The sequence below is a fragment of the Citrus clementina genome, unplaced genomic scaffold (assembly GCF_000493195.1).
Source record: "Citrus clementina cultivar Clemenules unplaced genomic scaffold, Citrus_clementina_v1.0 scaffold_9, whole genome shotgun sequence".
Lineage (NCBI taxonomy): Eukaryota > Viridiplantae > Streptophyta > Magnoliopsida > Sapindales > Rutaceae > Citrus > Citrus x clementina.
In genome coordinates, this window is record NW_006261964.1 from 11,758,567 (window position 1) to 11,775,153 (window position 16,587).

At 35.0% G+C, this 16,587-nt stretch overlaps 1 pseudogene; it reads right to left on the reverse strand.

Moving 5' to 3' along the window:
• Window positions 1–15,063: 15,063 nt before the first annotated feature.
• On the reverse strand, window positions 15,064–15,164 carry LOC112095566 (annotated as a pseudogene).
• Between the last annotated feature and the right edge of the window lie 1,423 nt (window positions 15,165–16,587).

The window sequence follows — 16,587 nt, forward strand, 5'->3', positions numbered from 1 at the left end:
GCTTGCTATTAAAAGAATTTTTCGTTATTTGAGTGGAACCATAGATATTGGCCTTTGGTATCCTAGAGGAACTTATATAGATTTAACATGCTATTCGGATGCAGACTTTACCGGTTATAAAGTTGATAGGAAAAGCACTAGTAGAACTTGCCATATCCTAGGTCACTAACTTGTTTCATGGTTTAGTAAGAAACAAAATTCTATTGCACTCTCAACTACTGAGGCTAAATATATAGCTGTATGAAGCTGTTGTGCACAAGCTCTTCGGATGAAACAAACTCTTAGAGACTATGATATTAACCTAGAACAAATTCCTATTAAGTGTGATAATACTAGTGTTATAAATCTTTCAAAGAATCTCATTCAACACTCTTGAACCAAGCATATAGAAATAAGAGATCATTTCTTGAGAGACCATGTTCAAAAGGGAGATATTGCATTAGAATTTATTTCTATGGAAAAATAACTTGCCGAGATTTTTACAAAACTACTTTGCGAAGAACAATTTTCAAAAATTCGGCATGAACTTGGGATGATGAAATTTTCGCATTAACATCTTGATTCATGTTATTGAGTCTATTAAAATTGATTGATTTATGATTTGATGTTTTTAATTTCTATGGAATGTTCAATATACATGTGAAGTGTGTGTATTTTTTAAAAATATTTGAATAAATTGTTAAAATATACATGTTCATGAATTATGCATTGAATTGGCTCTTAAATCATTTTGGATCAATGAAATGATCTTGAAATGTCTTAATTGTTGGCCAAATATTAAAATAAATGTGCGAAATCATACGTTGTAGAAGACGGATTGCCGTTATTTCCATAAACGGCTAACCGTTTTAGGGCAGAAATAATGGGAAGCATTCTGGAAGCTATTGGCAAGCCGTTTAGAAGAAAAATTTTGGGGAACTCTTTGGACTTTGTCGGCTCGCCGATATATCTATAAACGGCTCGCCGATATATCTATAAACGGCTCGCCGATATATCTATAAACGGCTCGCTGATATATCTATAAACGGCTCGCCGATATATCTATAAACGGCTCACCGTCCTGATGAAAACTTTTTGGGAGCTCTCTAGACTCTGTTGACTCGCCGATATCTATATAACGGCTCGCCGTTATATCATGACAAGTGAGCAGTCATTCGTCTTCCTTTCCATTTCGTTCATGCTCTTTTTTTCTCTCTCTCTCCTAAACCGCGGCTGCAACTTCATTTATCTCTCAAATCCATCATTTTTCTTGTCATTTTTCACCAAATTGAAGCATTAAAAACCATCCTTATTATCTTTAGCACCTTTTTAACCGATTAACACTGGTTTTCTCTTCAAAAATTGAAAAATCCCAAATTTCAAACCCTAGAACCAGCCGCACTTCTCTTGCAAAATTTGAACTAAATTTCTTCCATTATCCATCACTTTTCAACTTGTCCTTACTTTTTCATCACTCGAACTTTATTTCTACCAATTCATTTTTCTCCAAACTCATCAATGGCAGAACGACCATAGAGGCATGCTCGAACCAGGCACACTGCTCCGTGTCATTCCAATCCCTCCAGGCCTCCCTCTCAGGACTTCAAGAGCCTCCATTTTTCCACTAACACCTCTGCTCAGCGATTTCGTGACAAATTCATGGGCAAACCGGTAACTCCCTCTTTTTCTCTCAACATTTCAGAGTTTTCGGATATTACCATTTGTGGTCATTCAATTACTCAATTGCTTAGGCATTAGAAGGAAGCCTTAAGTATAGAAGAGCCCATTTATGAAAATCTAGTCTGTGTCTTTTATTCAAATATTGAACTCTCCTCTACTCGTCGTATTGAACTTTATACTTATGTTGGAGGAATTCACATTGCATTTAATGAGTCTGAATTGTGTAGTATTCTGGGAATTTCTTATGGAGGCTTAAGATCTTTACACCGCTAGGAAAGAACTTGAATTTAGTGAATTCTGTCATGTGGATGGTTTACGGAACATTTGTCGGCGTCGAGATCTTTCCGATGACATCTGTTCTTTATCATTTAGGTCTCAACTCCTCCCTTTCCAGGTTCGAATACTTCATATCATTCTCCAACGCATGGTCACTCCTAGACAGGGTCACACCGATGAGGTAACTAGACTTGATGTTGGTTTATTAGATTCCCTCATCCGTAGACAGCATGTGAGCTTATCCTACACTATCCTTTGTCATATGTTGTCCACACCTCGAGTCTTAAACCAATCCCTTCTATATGGCAGTATCATTATTAAGATCTTGAAATACTTTCGAGTCTCTATCACTGAGCCCATTTATCTCGAGACCTGAAAGCTCGGATGAGAGATTATTTCTACGATTGGATTTTTTAAGAAACGTGAGAAGTGGGAAAAGACAACATCCTCTAAGAATGAAGACACTATGCTTGCACCAGAGGATGATCGTATGTTAAATGATATCTATTCCGTGGATAAGTTACCCGATTTTCGCCTTGGGGCTAGACCGCGTGTCCCTCGCAGAGCAGCAGCAGCATTAGCAGCAACACCAGCAGCAGCATCAACAACAGCTTCTTTTTAGGATGACGAGCCAACCGAGCCCGCTGTCCCTCCTGCAGCATCGACAGTTCCTGCGGATCGCTTTCAGCAACTGTTTGACAACGTGGATTTTCTGTCCCAGCAGTAGCAACTTCAATATGATTTTGTGACCTTTCGACAGCAAATTTCAGATCAACAGATGGAGTTCCTTGCTGGCCAGCACCGCATTCTCGGTTACTTTGGTTATGACCCAGGCAGCTCTTCTTCACAATCCCCATCTTAGTTTTCTGCCTCTCTGATTTTCGCACAGACATCACTCATTTCATGTCATTATTATGATGATATTTGTCTTTTGTTTATGCTTGTGATGCTTTTATGATGATTATGTTGGATTTGTGGATTTTATTTATGATTTCGTCGATTTTAATGACACGTTTAGTTATTGATTATGTTTGATTTTGTTGGAATAAAGGTTGGGTGTTAAGTTGGCATATATATGGAAGTGTTTTAACCATTTTTTCTGTTGAGGATATGTTCTTTTTAAGGGAAGACTCTGCTGAAATTTTTCCAACATAAATAATCCCTCAACATCTCATTTTAAACTTTTCAAGCTTATTTCTTTTTTATGATAAAGGGGGAGATAATTTATCAAATCAATTTGTTTTGTTTAAAATTGTTTTTGAGATTAAAGATCAATGGACACATATTTAAGGGAAGTTAAAATTCCTTAAAAAAATTTTCTTAGGGGGAGCAAAATTGCAAAAATATATTTTTTGAACAATTTGTCATCATAAAAAAGGGAGAGATTGTTAACACAAATATTTCTTTATCATTGATTTTGATGATGACAACCTTGATTAAGAGATTAATCTTTTAAAAGCTCAAAATAATTTTGATAATAACAAATATTGTTTAAAATCCTGTAAATGGATTTATTTTGACAAGTTTTATAAAGTGTTTTTATAAAGATTTGGAGACAAACTGTTATTTTGTAAAAATAGTTCACTGCAGCAGTTTCTATGGAAAATAGCATACCGACAAGTTTAATAAACGGCTCGCCGAGATCAATCAGAATTGAAGATTAGTCTCTGGACCTAAACAGCGATCCGACAAGTTCAATAAACGGCTCGCCGAGATCAATCCGAATTGAAGATTAATCTCTGAACCTAAACGGCAATCCGACAAGTTTAATAAACGGCTCGCCGAGATCAAATAAGAACTGAAGGTTAGCCTATGGACCTAAACGGTGATCCGATATCTAGATAACGGCGATTCGACAATTTGAAAAATCAACCCAACGGTCATATTGACCAGTCAAACGGAGATCCAACATCTAGTTAATGGTGATCCGACAATGTACAGAAAGTCAATAATGACTAGTTTTCAGCTCCACCTATAAATAAGTTAATTCAAATTCAAACAAGATCTAATCACAACACTACTATTGAGCTTATACTTGAGAATACAATCTTCATAGAGCTTTGAATACATTCTTGCTTCATCTATTCATATATTGGGCATCATTTTGTAATCTTAATTATTGTGAGAGGCAAAACAAATTTGTAATATTTTATTTTGAGTGATTGTAAGTGTTGGGATACACTTGAGTTAAGAGATTGGAATAATCTCTTGTTGTAAAGGTTATTGACACCTTGGAAGTCAAGTGTAAGCATTCAAAGCCTTGGAGGCTTGCTTAGTGAAATCCTCAAGCCCGGAAAGCTTGGAGGCGTGGACATAGGCGAGGTTGGCCGAACCACGTAAAAATCTATGTGTTTGCATTTCTCTTCCCTTATCATTTTATATTGTGATTAACTTATTTGTTATTGCTTTTAATTTGTTCTATATTTGCATTAAGTTTTTCTTTATAAATTGAATAATTTTTAGAATTCCAATTCACCCCCCTCTTGGGTTGTATAACTAGAATTTCATAATTGAGTTTGATCATTTAACTACATCTATTCCCATTGAGTTTGTCTTTGTGTTTGGCGTGAGAATTTTCCTTATTGCATTTTGTTATTTTTAATATTTTTATTTAGTTAGTTTAGATGTTTCATCACTTATTCTATATTAATTTAAATTGAATTTGCATTATTAAGGTTGCTATAGCAAATCCTATAACATCAATCCCTGTGGAGACGATCTAAATACTCATTGGTTTATTACTTGTTGTGTACACGTGCACGTTGACACTCATAACAATAAGTATACAACACATCAATTACTTTACTAAATGGCAGAAGTAGAACCTTTGGTGAAAATTACAGAATAAAAGATAACGACATTTGTATGGAAATCTATTATATGTAGATTCGGAATCCCTCAAGCTATTATTACATATAATGGAAAGCAATTTTTCAATTCACGCTTTTGGAGATTATGTCAGAGTCTTGGAATCAAGAATTTATTTTCTTCACCAGCCCACCCTCAAGCTAACGGGCAAGTAGAGGCTATTAATAAAATAATTAAGCACCACTTGAAAACCAAGTTAGAAAAACACAAGGGGGCTTGGGCAGATTACCTCTCATTCGTATTGTAGTCCTATAGAACAACGTATACCACAACAACTGGAGAAATATTGTATTCCCTCGCATTTGGTATGAAGGCAGTGATTCCAGTAGAAATAGGGATGCCATCATATAGAGTGAAACACTTTCAACCAGAGCAAAATGAGGAGTAGCTAAATCTCAACCTATACTTACTAGAAGAGAAGAGAGAATAGGTCCAACTTAGAGTTGTAGTGTACAAGCAAAGGGCAACTCAATATTTTAATTCAAAAGTAAATCCAAGAAGCTTCCAACTTGGGGAGTGGTCTTTAGAAAAGTATTTCAGAGCACCAGAGAGCAGAATGTTGGAGTGTTAGGCCCGAACTGGAAGGGTTCGTATAAAATTTCACAAAAGTTAAGCGAATTCTAAGTGATTTCCTAGCGCAGGAAAAGTTAAGCATTAAAAGTTAAGCAATTTACTGGTGTAAGAAAGGTTTGGTGTAGGAAAACATTAAAGAAATTCGGGTGACAATAAAGGTCAAAGAAAAGAAAGTCAGAATTAAAATTTTTAAAAAAGACAACTTGTGAAGTCTATAACAAGAGGAGTGGGAAATAGAGGCATCATATAATCCCACTAACCTGGTATAAGAAAAGAAAAAGAAAAAAAAGGACTGACTAGTCCTCGTCTTCATCATCTTCTAGAAAGCTATAGTCAAGGTAGGGAAAATGACTTTCCGTCATTACTTTCACCTTGGCAACACCCTTCAAAAATTCCTCATCAAACTCAGCAGAAGTCCCGAATCCCCAGGATGAGTCTATCTAATCTCACCTAATCGAATTAATAATAATTTTGATATCTAAGAATTCTATCAAAAATTCAACAGAGTCTCCTATATAATTATGACATCCACAAACCTACAATTTATACAATTAACACTCCAAAAAATAATACAATATTTAATCAACCTCCACAACCAACTTCATCAATTTAAATACAAGTATCCTTCAAACATATAATGTCAAGAATACAATAATTTATCCTTAATCACAAATAAGTAATAAATTATACAATTCAAAATGTCCCAACAAAACATCTATGATTCCTAACACCATCACGTGGCCATAATTTCAATCTAACTATCGTTACTGGGTCGACTGATGTACCTGCAAATCTCTTGTAGGAGGAAAAATATAATAAAAACGGGGTGAGTATAAAACTCAATGAGCACAGTGAGTGGATAGTAGTTTTTAGAAAAATAAATTTATTTAAAATGATTTAATCTTTTCTAAATTAATTTCATCAAAATATCATAAGAACTTACATAAACTTTTTTAATTCAAATCATGCACTGAAATAACAATTTTACATAAATTGCATAAAATCAATGAAATCATAATACTTATAATATCAAATACTGAATACAAAAAACTATCACTAAATAATTACTTAGGGGAATAATCTCATTATATCCGGACCTCGATGGATGGGCAATCAGGGAACCATCATGCCCCGGAGCTACAACGGATAGACGGGGAAATGTCATCTCATATGTATCTCAACATCTATATCTCTGTAATCATCATACTGCATGCATAAGCCCCCAAAAGGCAAAAGCGCCCAAACACACGGCCCAAATCCTCTATGTGTGTTCAGACAGGCCCCAAAGGCCTCTCATCTCATATCTGAAATACAAGTTGTGCAACCCAAGAGGGGGGTGAATTGGTATTTCCGTGACTTCACTAATTTTTATTTTATTTTTTAGCAACTTGGAATACACCTCCCCTTCCATCGTTATCTCTGATAATGAGAGAAGGCTGCTACTGAGTGTGCTCAATATTCCATCAGAATATAGATCTTGAATATATCTCTCCCAACCTGATTTTTTTTTATCAATATTCGGTTTTATCGCCCCTGTACACCTTATAGATTCTCCTAGAGATGAGTTTTTACTCTTTTTCCATATTTTTGATCATGTAGTAACATATATGCTTTTTTTCCTTTTTTTTTCAGTCATGTCTTCCGAAAATGACGGAGCTCGCAAAAAGAAGAAGATTAAAAAGCGTCATCCAACTAAGATTAATAGAAACCTAAGGGATAAGCCTTCCTTTCATGTTGGATGGTCCTCTTCCCAAGTTGTTATTCCCAATCATCCTCAGTAAGAGACCTTGCCTCTACCAACAGTTAACTTGGTTGTGTATTGTTGGTGTATAAATACTAATGTTATTGGTGTCAATGCGCAAGTGTACACAACAAGTAATAAAGTGATGAGTATTTAAGATCGTCTCCATAGGGATTGATGTTATCAGATTTGCTACAGCAATCTTATCAGTGCAAATTTTGTGCTAAAATAAAATAAACAATTAATGAAACTAATGTAATAATTAAAATAAAAACCCAATAAAATAATGCAACAAAGTAAACTATCACGTCAAGCTCAAGGATAAAACTAATGGGAATATATATTAGTTGAGTGAATAAACTCTCCTAATGGTCTTGACTATTTTCTAATGGTTGGCTCAATTGCTGCAGTATTTGCTACAACACTGGGCAGAATCCTTATGTATCCTTAGCCGTCGCATGTTGGATATCTTATATCTATATGCAACCTAACAGTGATCAGTTGTTATGCCAACATAAGATATAGCATTACACGCTTAGATTCTATTTACCCTACAAGGTAAACCTTTATGTCTAGTTCATCACTAATTTTAGATTAAGCATGGCCCTTTTGGAATAAGTTAAACTCAATCCAGGAAACTCAATCTAAAATCAAGTATTGCTCTGATATGTTCCACTAAGATAGGCCCTTTTGCGGCTCTCTCCTAACTTGTATCATTAAATGGGTGATCAACCGAAATAACGAATAAAATAAATACTATCAAAACAAACTGCTACAACAAACATACAGCAACCATATTTTCAGTCAATAAACCATCAAGATTGTTTATCACTCAACTACAAATAAATTTAGTTCATGATTTGCAAAAGAAAAATAAAGACCAAAGTTTCAGCCATGAAACACATCTCCAAGAATAAATAGAAAACACAAAAACAAGAGAAGAATAAGAAGGATTGAGCTCTCAATTGATTTCTGCAAATTCTCCTCTTGTGCAGCCCTTAATCTCTCTCTTGAATCTTGTTTTTCTTTTCTTTCTTTGTGTTTTTCTCCTTGGGTGACGGCTCTCCCTATTCCTTATGATGTGTGCTCCTTTTATTGTTGAAAATTAGGGTAAACGGAAGCCTAGGTCTCGCATTAGTCAGATTAGAAAACTGCATATCGCAATTCTGTAGTTATCCCGTACAGAATTTTCTCTGTCGTTGTTCCAAGATTGCTACAGCAATAGTTGCCACAGCAATGACTATAGCAACTGCACTGTTCCAGATTTGTTTCAATTCTTTTTTAACCAACTTTTTTTCCACCTTTTGCAAGCCTATTGCATAGCATTCCTTCCATGAATTATAAGCTTCTAGAAACCTATAATTATGCACGCAATTTGAGCACGAATTACTTTAAATTAAGCAAAACTTATTAAGACTAACTTAAAATGAATATTTATGAAAAATGTAACAAAAATGCAATAGAAACACATCATTTACTCTCTAAGCATTATTGATTTAAGTCTAAAAGTGTCATGATAACTCTCATTTCATAGAGTTATCACACCCCCAAACTTAAACCATTACTTGTCCTCAAGTATTGACTACAACATTAACACTTCAATCACACAGTCATGCAACAAATAACTTAGCTCTGTCATCAAATTTGCAAGAATTCTTCCACCCTCAGATCACATTCTTAATCACACAAAATAGCCTTAGCAGTTCAGTTTTAGACTTAGGTCTCATTCTGTCCAAAGTGTGTGTGTGCCACTTTGATCAAATTCTAGAGGTGCTACAACATTACACAGACATATATATGGGGAGCAAAATTCACAAATAAACTCAAACTATGCTACAAAAAACATAATTATTTTTTTTTTGTTAGTTAAACCCTTCAATGCAACATTGAGTTTTCACGTTAATGCCTATCACTTGTAATGACAACACCCAATTATTCACTCAAAGTACATGTCAGAGTTGCTGCAGCAACACATACATGATGTTATATCTAGGTCTTACTTTTGGACGCCTTTGACTCAAGGCTGAACATGGGGCTCATGAACAGACCAGGTTGCTCGGTATCCTAGGCAGCGGACCTTTTTATTTTTCATTCCTTCATTACCATTTTTTTTACTTTTATTTTATATAATTACTGCAGTACTGCTCATAACTCTTATTTCCTTTGGACTCAAGTCTGTATATGGGGTGCATACTCAACCTTGGTTACTCAACAACTTAAACCATTGGAGCAAAATTTATTTCATTACAGGCACAGTCCAACAAAATTTTTTCCCCCAACTTAAGATATTTTCTACTTTTTTTTTTTGGGTTTTCCTGGCTCTGCTATAGCATTCTCATAAAAGTCAACCAAAGTCTAAGTGTCGGGACAGAAGTTCAACCTCCATCTATAACTATCTCTACTTGGCTTTCTCATAAATATTGAATACGAAAATTTATCTTCATTAGATTTCAAATCCATACACAAATATTAGATAACAGAGCTTCACACAATACACAACACAAGCATAAACACAACCCCCCCAAACTTGGTGGTGCTGTGTCCTCACAAACACACAGAACAAAATCACATAAACCAAACATGCATACACTAAATAAAAGGACATACATAATGAATCAAAAAATTAAAACTAAATGAATGAAAAGTTTTGCAGAAAGAAGTAAAATAAACTAGCGGGTATGGGTACTCCCCTGTTGCTGGAAGCACTGTTGCAGCACAGGCTGTAAAGGGTCACTTTTTCTTTGATCCACTTCTCAAACGCTCCTTATCATAAAATCTGATCAATCCATTTGCTGCTACGAAAGTAAGAAATGCCTTTGTTGTTTAAGAATCTTCTGTTATATGTCATGCTGTAAGTGGTGCTGCAACAATTCCCTCAAACTCTTTTTGCCCACATTTTTTTTTACTTGCTGCAATTTAACACAAAGACATAAAAAATAAAAAATTAGATGCATACTTAAAATAACTAAAATACAAATTAAATAATTTAAAAACTAAATTTAATGCTTTAAAGACTTAAAACAACTTCCCTTATTGGGTTACCTCCCAATTAGTGCTTGATTTTAGATCTTTCAGTCTGACCTTTCTTGTTCGCTCAACCTGGATCCTTCAAGAACCGATCCTTCTTTAGGCTATTCACATCATCTCTCATATAGTACTTTATTTTCGTCCCATTAACCTTAAATTCTTGTTGGTCCAGAGTGAGTTCCCTTTGCTGAATTTGCTCGTCAATTTTGAAGGGTTTCTTCTCCCCTAACTATGTTATATTAACTACTTCATGATCTTCATCATCAAGTTCTTCAAATGTTACATCATTGATTTCTTCCTTAATGTAGTAACTGTGTAGTCTCTCTGCTACAACAAAGTCCACAACACTGATAAAATTACAATCTTCAATCTCATCGGGACTCTTCATGACATCCAGCAGATTGAATGTAACTTGCTGGTCATTCACCCTCATGGTTAATTCTCCTTTTTGAACATCAATTAAAGTCTTTCCCGTGGCTAAGAAATGTCTCCCTAGAATGATTGGCACCTCTTTGTCTGCCTCAAAGTCTAACACAATGAAATCCACCGGAAAAATAAATTTATCCACCTTCACCAACACATTTTCAATCTTTCCTTCTGGATAGGCATGAGATCGGTCAGCAAGTTATAGAGTCATTGCTGTTGGGCTACATTCACCAACTCCCAATTGCTTAAACACTGATACAGGCATGAGATTGATGCTAGCCCCCAGATCACAAAGTGCTTTGCCACTGTATTCAGTGCCTATGGAGCATGGGATTGTAAAGCTTCCTAGATCCTTCATCTTCTGTGGTGTCTTACTCTGAAGTATTCGGCTACACTCTTATGTTAGAGTAACTGTTTTAAACTCTCCAAGTCTTCTTTTCTTTATAAAGATATCCTTCAAAAATTTCGCATAGTTTGGCATTTGCTCTAGAGCTTCCACAAAAGGGATATTGATATGTAGTTGTTTCAGCACTCCCAAGATTTTGCTGAACTGCTTATCTTGTTGCTGCTTTTGAAATCTTTGAGAGAATGGTGGTGGATGTCTAAACTGTTGTGCTGCACTAGGTTGTGCAGACTACTTCTCTTTTGCCATGTTCTGGTTGGTGCTACAGCCTTGTTATCTACAGTTGTTGGATCATTATTTTCGGCAAATGTTGCAGCATGACTACTCTCACCAGTGTGCTGTGAAGTGGAGGATTGTGACTCTTTTTCAATTTGAGTTTCTTTCTGGATTGAAGTGGGCTCAGCTCTTCTTTTTGGTACACCAACGGGACTATGGACATCATTTCCAGATCTCAAGTTAATCACTTTGCAATGCTCTTTCCCTTCTCTTCTTGGGTCCTCTGTATTATTGAGTAAACTAACTTGAGGTTTTTTACTCATTGCTGCAGCAAGCTGTCCAATTTGATTTTCCAAGTTTCTCAAAGATACAGTATGACTTTGGACAACTGCTTCATTCTTCACAATATAATCCTTAATCAAACCTTCAAGGGAGCTGAGTTGATCATTGTTGATGCTTATTTTCTCTTATTTTGTGGATAAAATCCAGGTGGTTGAACAGGTCTGTTTTGTCCACTGAATGCTACAGTAAGCGGATTCTGATTACTCCATGAAAAGTTCGGGCGCTGTCTCCATCTAGAGTTGTAAGTGTTTTAATATGGATTGTCCTGGTTCTGTCTATTGAAGTTGCCCATATAGTTAACCGAAGCTGGATTACTGGGACAATTGTCAAATAAATGCCCTTTTCCACAATAAACGTAAGTGATAACTCTATGAAATGAGAGTTATCATGATACTTTCAGACTTAAATCAATATTACTTAGAGAGTAAATGATGTGTTTTTATTGTATTTTTGTTACATTTTGCAAAAATATTCATTTTAGTTTAGTCTTAATAAGTTTTGCTCGATTTAAAGTAATTTGTGCTCAAATTGTGTGCAAAATTGTAGGTTTCCAGAAGTTTATAATTCATGGAAGGAATATTATGCAATAGGCTTGCAAAAATAAGGAAAGAAAATGGCTACAAAAGAGTTAAAACAAATCTGAAACAGTGTAGTTGCTGTAGATATTGTTGTGTCCCTCTCTCTTTCCTTTCTTGGAAACCAGCTCCCCCTTTTCCATTTTTAGAAACTACCTTTTTTTTTTAACGATTACTACTAATTAAGCTAATGCCGGACCTGTGTTGAAATAAAATCCAACTACACGGTCGTTGAATCATGTTCAAATTGTCTCAATTTTATGTCATGAAAAATTTAAAATTAATATCGAAGGGGAAAAATTAAATAATACACTTAATTAGGAAAATTAAAGTGCATATGTTACACAAGCTTTCCTCTAGCTCAGCAATTCGCCTTTCTGAAGCTCACCCACATTCAATTAGAGTATTCATTTCTAACATCAAACTTTTAATTCTTTTTCTGGATACTTGGATGACACAACAAAGCTGTACTAAAATGAATAAAAATTTTAATAGATAGACATCTTATTGAAACACCAAGAGTAAGAAAGCATAAGGCACCTGATAGATGTTGTTTAGCATGACGTTGGTCGAGTCACAAATTTCAATATGCCTCACATCGTTGGAAGAAATGTGAGGCCAAAGTTAGTTGAAAAAATTGAGATATGTCTGAGCAAAGTCCTCCCAAGCAAAGCTGGGTTAAGTCCTTCACCGTAGGCAAGGTCCCTTGGTTGGAATCTAGTGAGAAAAGAGCAGAAGCTGATATGTTGGTAGTGGCAGAAGAGCTAATAGATGGTGGATACATGATAACACTATGAAATGAGAGTTATCATGACACTTTTAAACTTAAATCAATAATGCTTAGAGAGTAAATGATGTGTTTCTATTGCATTTTTGTTACAATTTTCATAAATATTCATTTTAAGTTAGTCTTAATAAGTTTTACTTAATTTAAAGTAATTCGTGCTCAAATTGTGTGCATAATTGTAGGTTTCCAAAAGCTTATAATTCATGGAAGGAATGCTATGCAATAGGCTTGCAAAAGATGGAAAAGAACTTGGCTAAAAAAGAATTGAAACAAATCTGGAACAATGCAGTTACTATAGATGTTGCTGTAGCAATCCTAGAACAACGACAGAGAAAATTCTGTGCGAGATAACTGTAGAATTACGATCTGCAGTTTCCTAATCTGACTAATGCGCGACCTAGGCTTCCGTTTACCCTAATTTTCAACTATAAAATGAGCACGCATCATAAGGAATAAGGAGAGCCGTCACCCAAGGAAAAAACACAAAGAAAAAAAGAAAAACAAGATTCAAGAGAGAGATTAAGGGCTGCACAAGAGGAGAATTTGCAGAAATCAATTGGGAGTTCAATCCTTCTTATTCTTCTCTTGTTTTCTATTTATTCATGGAGATGTGTTTTATGGCTAAAACTTTGGTTTTTATTTTTCTTTTGAAAATCATGAACTAAATTTATTTGTAGTTGAGTGATAAACAATCTTGATGGTTTATTAACGGGAAAGATGTGTTGCTGCATGTTTGCTATAGCTGTTTGTTTTGATAATATTTATTTCATTCGTTATTTCGGTTGATCACCCATTTAATGATACAAGTTATGAGAGAGCCACAAAAGGGCCTATTTTAGTGGAACATATCAGAGCAATACTTGGTTTTATATTGAGTTTCTTAGATTGAGTTTAACTTATTCCAAAAGGGTCATGCTTAATCTAAAATTAATGATGAACTAGACATAGGGATTCACCTTGTAGGGTAAATAGAACCTAAGCGTGTAATGTTATATCTTATGTTGGCATAACAACTGATCACTATTAGGTTGCATATAGATATAAGATATTCAACATGCGACAGCTGAGAATACATAAGGATTCTGCCCAGTGCTGTAGCAAATACTGTAGCAATCGAGCCAACCATTAGAAAATAGTCAAGACCATTAGCAGAGTTTATTCACTCAATTACTATATATTCCCATTAGTTTTATCTTTGAGCTTGACGTGATAGTTTACTTTGTTGCATTATTTTATTGTGTTTTTATTTTAATTATTACATTAGTTTCATTAATTATTTATTTTATTTTAGCACAAAATCTGCACTGTTAAGATTGCTATAGCAAATCTGATAACATCAATTCCTGTGGAGACGATCTTGAATACTCATCACTTTATGCCTTGTTGTGTACACTTGCACATTGACACCAATAGCATTAGTATTTATATGCCAACAAGTTTTTGGCGCCGTTGCCGGGGATTGATTGTTCATTGTGATTTGTGAAATTAGTTTTAATGGCGCTAATTTTTTATTTTATTTTAATTTGTTTATTTTGTTGACATAGGTGATCTAGCAACCCTTGCATGTGCAAATATAAATCTGTTAACTTCCAGTTTGATCCAGAAATTGAAAGAACTGCAAGGAGATTGGGAAGAGAGCATCGAGAATTACAAGCTGTTGTAGCAATGGATGATTTGTAAGATTTGAGAAACTTGAATCGTAGAGAGGAGATACAACCAGTCAATGTACATGAAGGTCTGAATGGACAATGTGTTCAAAGGCAACCAGGGAACAATATCATTATTCACATGGTGAACGATAGAGATAGAGCCATTTGAGATTACGCAGTGTTGACTCATCAAGCCATACATTCGGGAAGTTAGTCCTGACATTAAAGCTGACAATTTTGAACTCAAACCCGTGATGTTTCGGATGCTTCAAACAATGGGGCAATTTAATGGTTTGTCATCCGAAGATCCTCATCTACACTTTAAGTTATTTTTGGAAGTGAGTGATGCTTTCAAGCTTACTAGAGCATCACAGGAAGCATTAAGACTCAGACTTTTCCCATTTTCTTTGAGAAATCGAGAAAGAGCATGGTTGAATTCTCTACCACCAGATTCTATCACTACATGGAATGATTTGGCTAACAAATTTTTAATGAAATCCTTCCTGCCAAACAAGAATGCAAAGTTGAGGAATGAGATCACATCTTTCCATCAACTTGAAGATGAGAGCTTGTATGATGCATGTGAGAGATTTAAGGAGTTAAGATGTCCTCATCCTGGTATTCCTTGCTGCATACAGTTGGAAACTTTCTATAATGGTCTCAACCCAAGCACTAGATTGATGGTAGACGCTTCAGCAAATGGGGTCTTGTCATCTAAGTCTTACAATGAGGCTTATGAAATTTTAGAGAGAATAGCATACAATAACTATCAATGGCCATCAACCAGACAAGCTGCATCAAGAGGAACAGCAAGAGTTCATAATGTAGATGCCTTGACAACATTGTCAGCACAAGTAACTGAAATATAAGTGTGCAACCCAAGAGGGGGGGTGAATTGGTGTTTTAAAAATTATCCTAACAAATCCACACAACAATCTAATCTAACGCCTTAATAAATATGAAAGCAATAAGTTTAATAAAAGCACAATAACAAATGAGTAAAGGAGAAGAGAAATAAACACACAAATTTTTACGTGGTTCGACAATCCCCGCCTATGTCCACGCCTCCAAGCGATTCAAGCTTGAGGATTTCACTATCCAAGCCTTTCTAAGACTTCAAACATTTACAATTGATTTCAAGGTGTCAATGAACCTTTACAACCAAGAGATTATCTCCCAATCTCTTCACTCAAGTGTCTCACACACTCAAACACTTACAATTAAGATGAAGAAATGAAAGTTACAACAAAACTCACTCAAAGAGTATCTGGCATGCTCGTTTTCATATCCGGTTAGTCGCTTTTGAAATCCGGATTGCCGCTTGCGAAATCTGGATAGTCGTTTATGCTCCAGAAGCTTACTGCCCAAAATTCGGATTGCCATTTACCATATCCGGTTAGCCGCTTGCTACAGTAACTGCTACAGTGAAATATTTTTTAAATTTATAGTTTGACCCCAAAACTTTATAAAAATATATTATAGCCCAAAACGTTATGAAAGCTTCAAATAGGCCCAAATCTGAAATTTTAAAACAATATCAAAGGTTTTTAAAATACTTTCATTTTAGTCCAAAATACTTTAATTCCATTACATCATTTTCTTAAAAAGCACAATTCATAAATCTTTGTTTAATCAATACATGTGGTTTGTTATCATCAAAATCAATATCTATAGCCATATAGGCTAATAGTAACTGCATTAACAAATATGGTCAAGGCTATGACTACTGCTCCAACAACTGTTAACCAAATTTCTGATATGTCTTACTGTTGGTGTATAAATACTAATGCTATTGGTGTCAATGTGCAAGTGTACACAACAAGTAATAAAGTGATGAGTATTCAAGATCGTCTCCACAGGGATTGATGTTATAAGATTTGCTATAACAATCTTAACAATGCAGATTTTATGTCTAAATTAAGATAAACAATTGATGAAACTAATTTACTAATTAAAATAAAAATGCAATGAATAAATGCAACAAAGTAAACTATCACGTCAAGCTCAAGGATAAAACTAATGGGAATATTTAGTAGTTGAGTGAA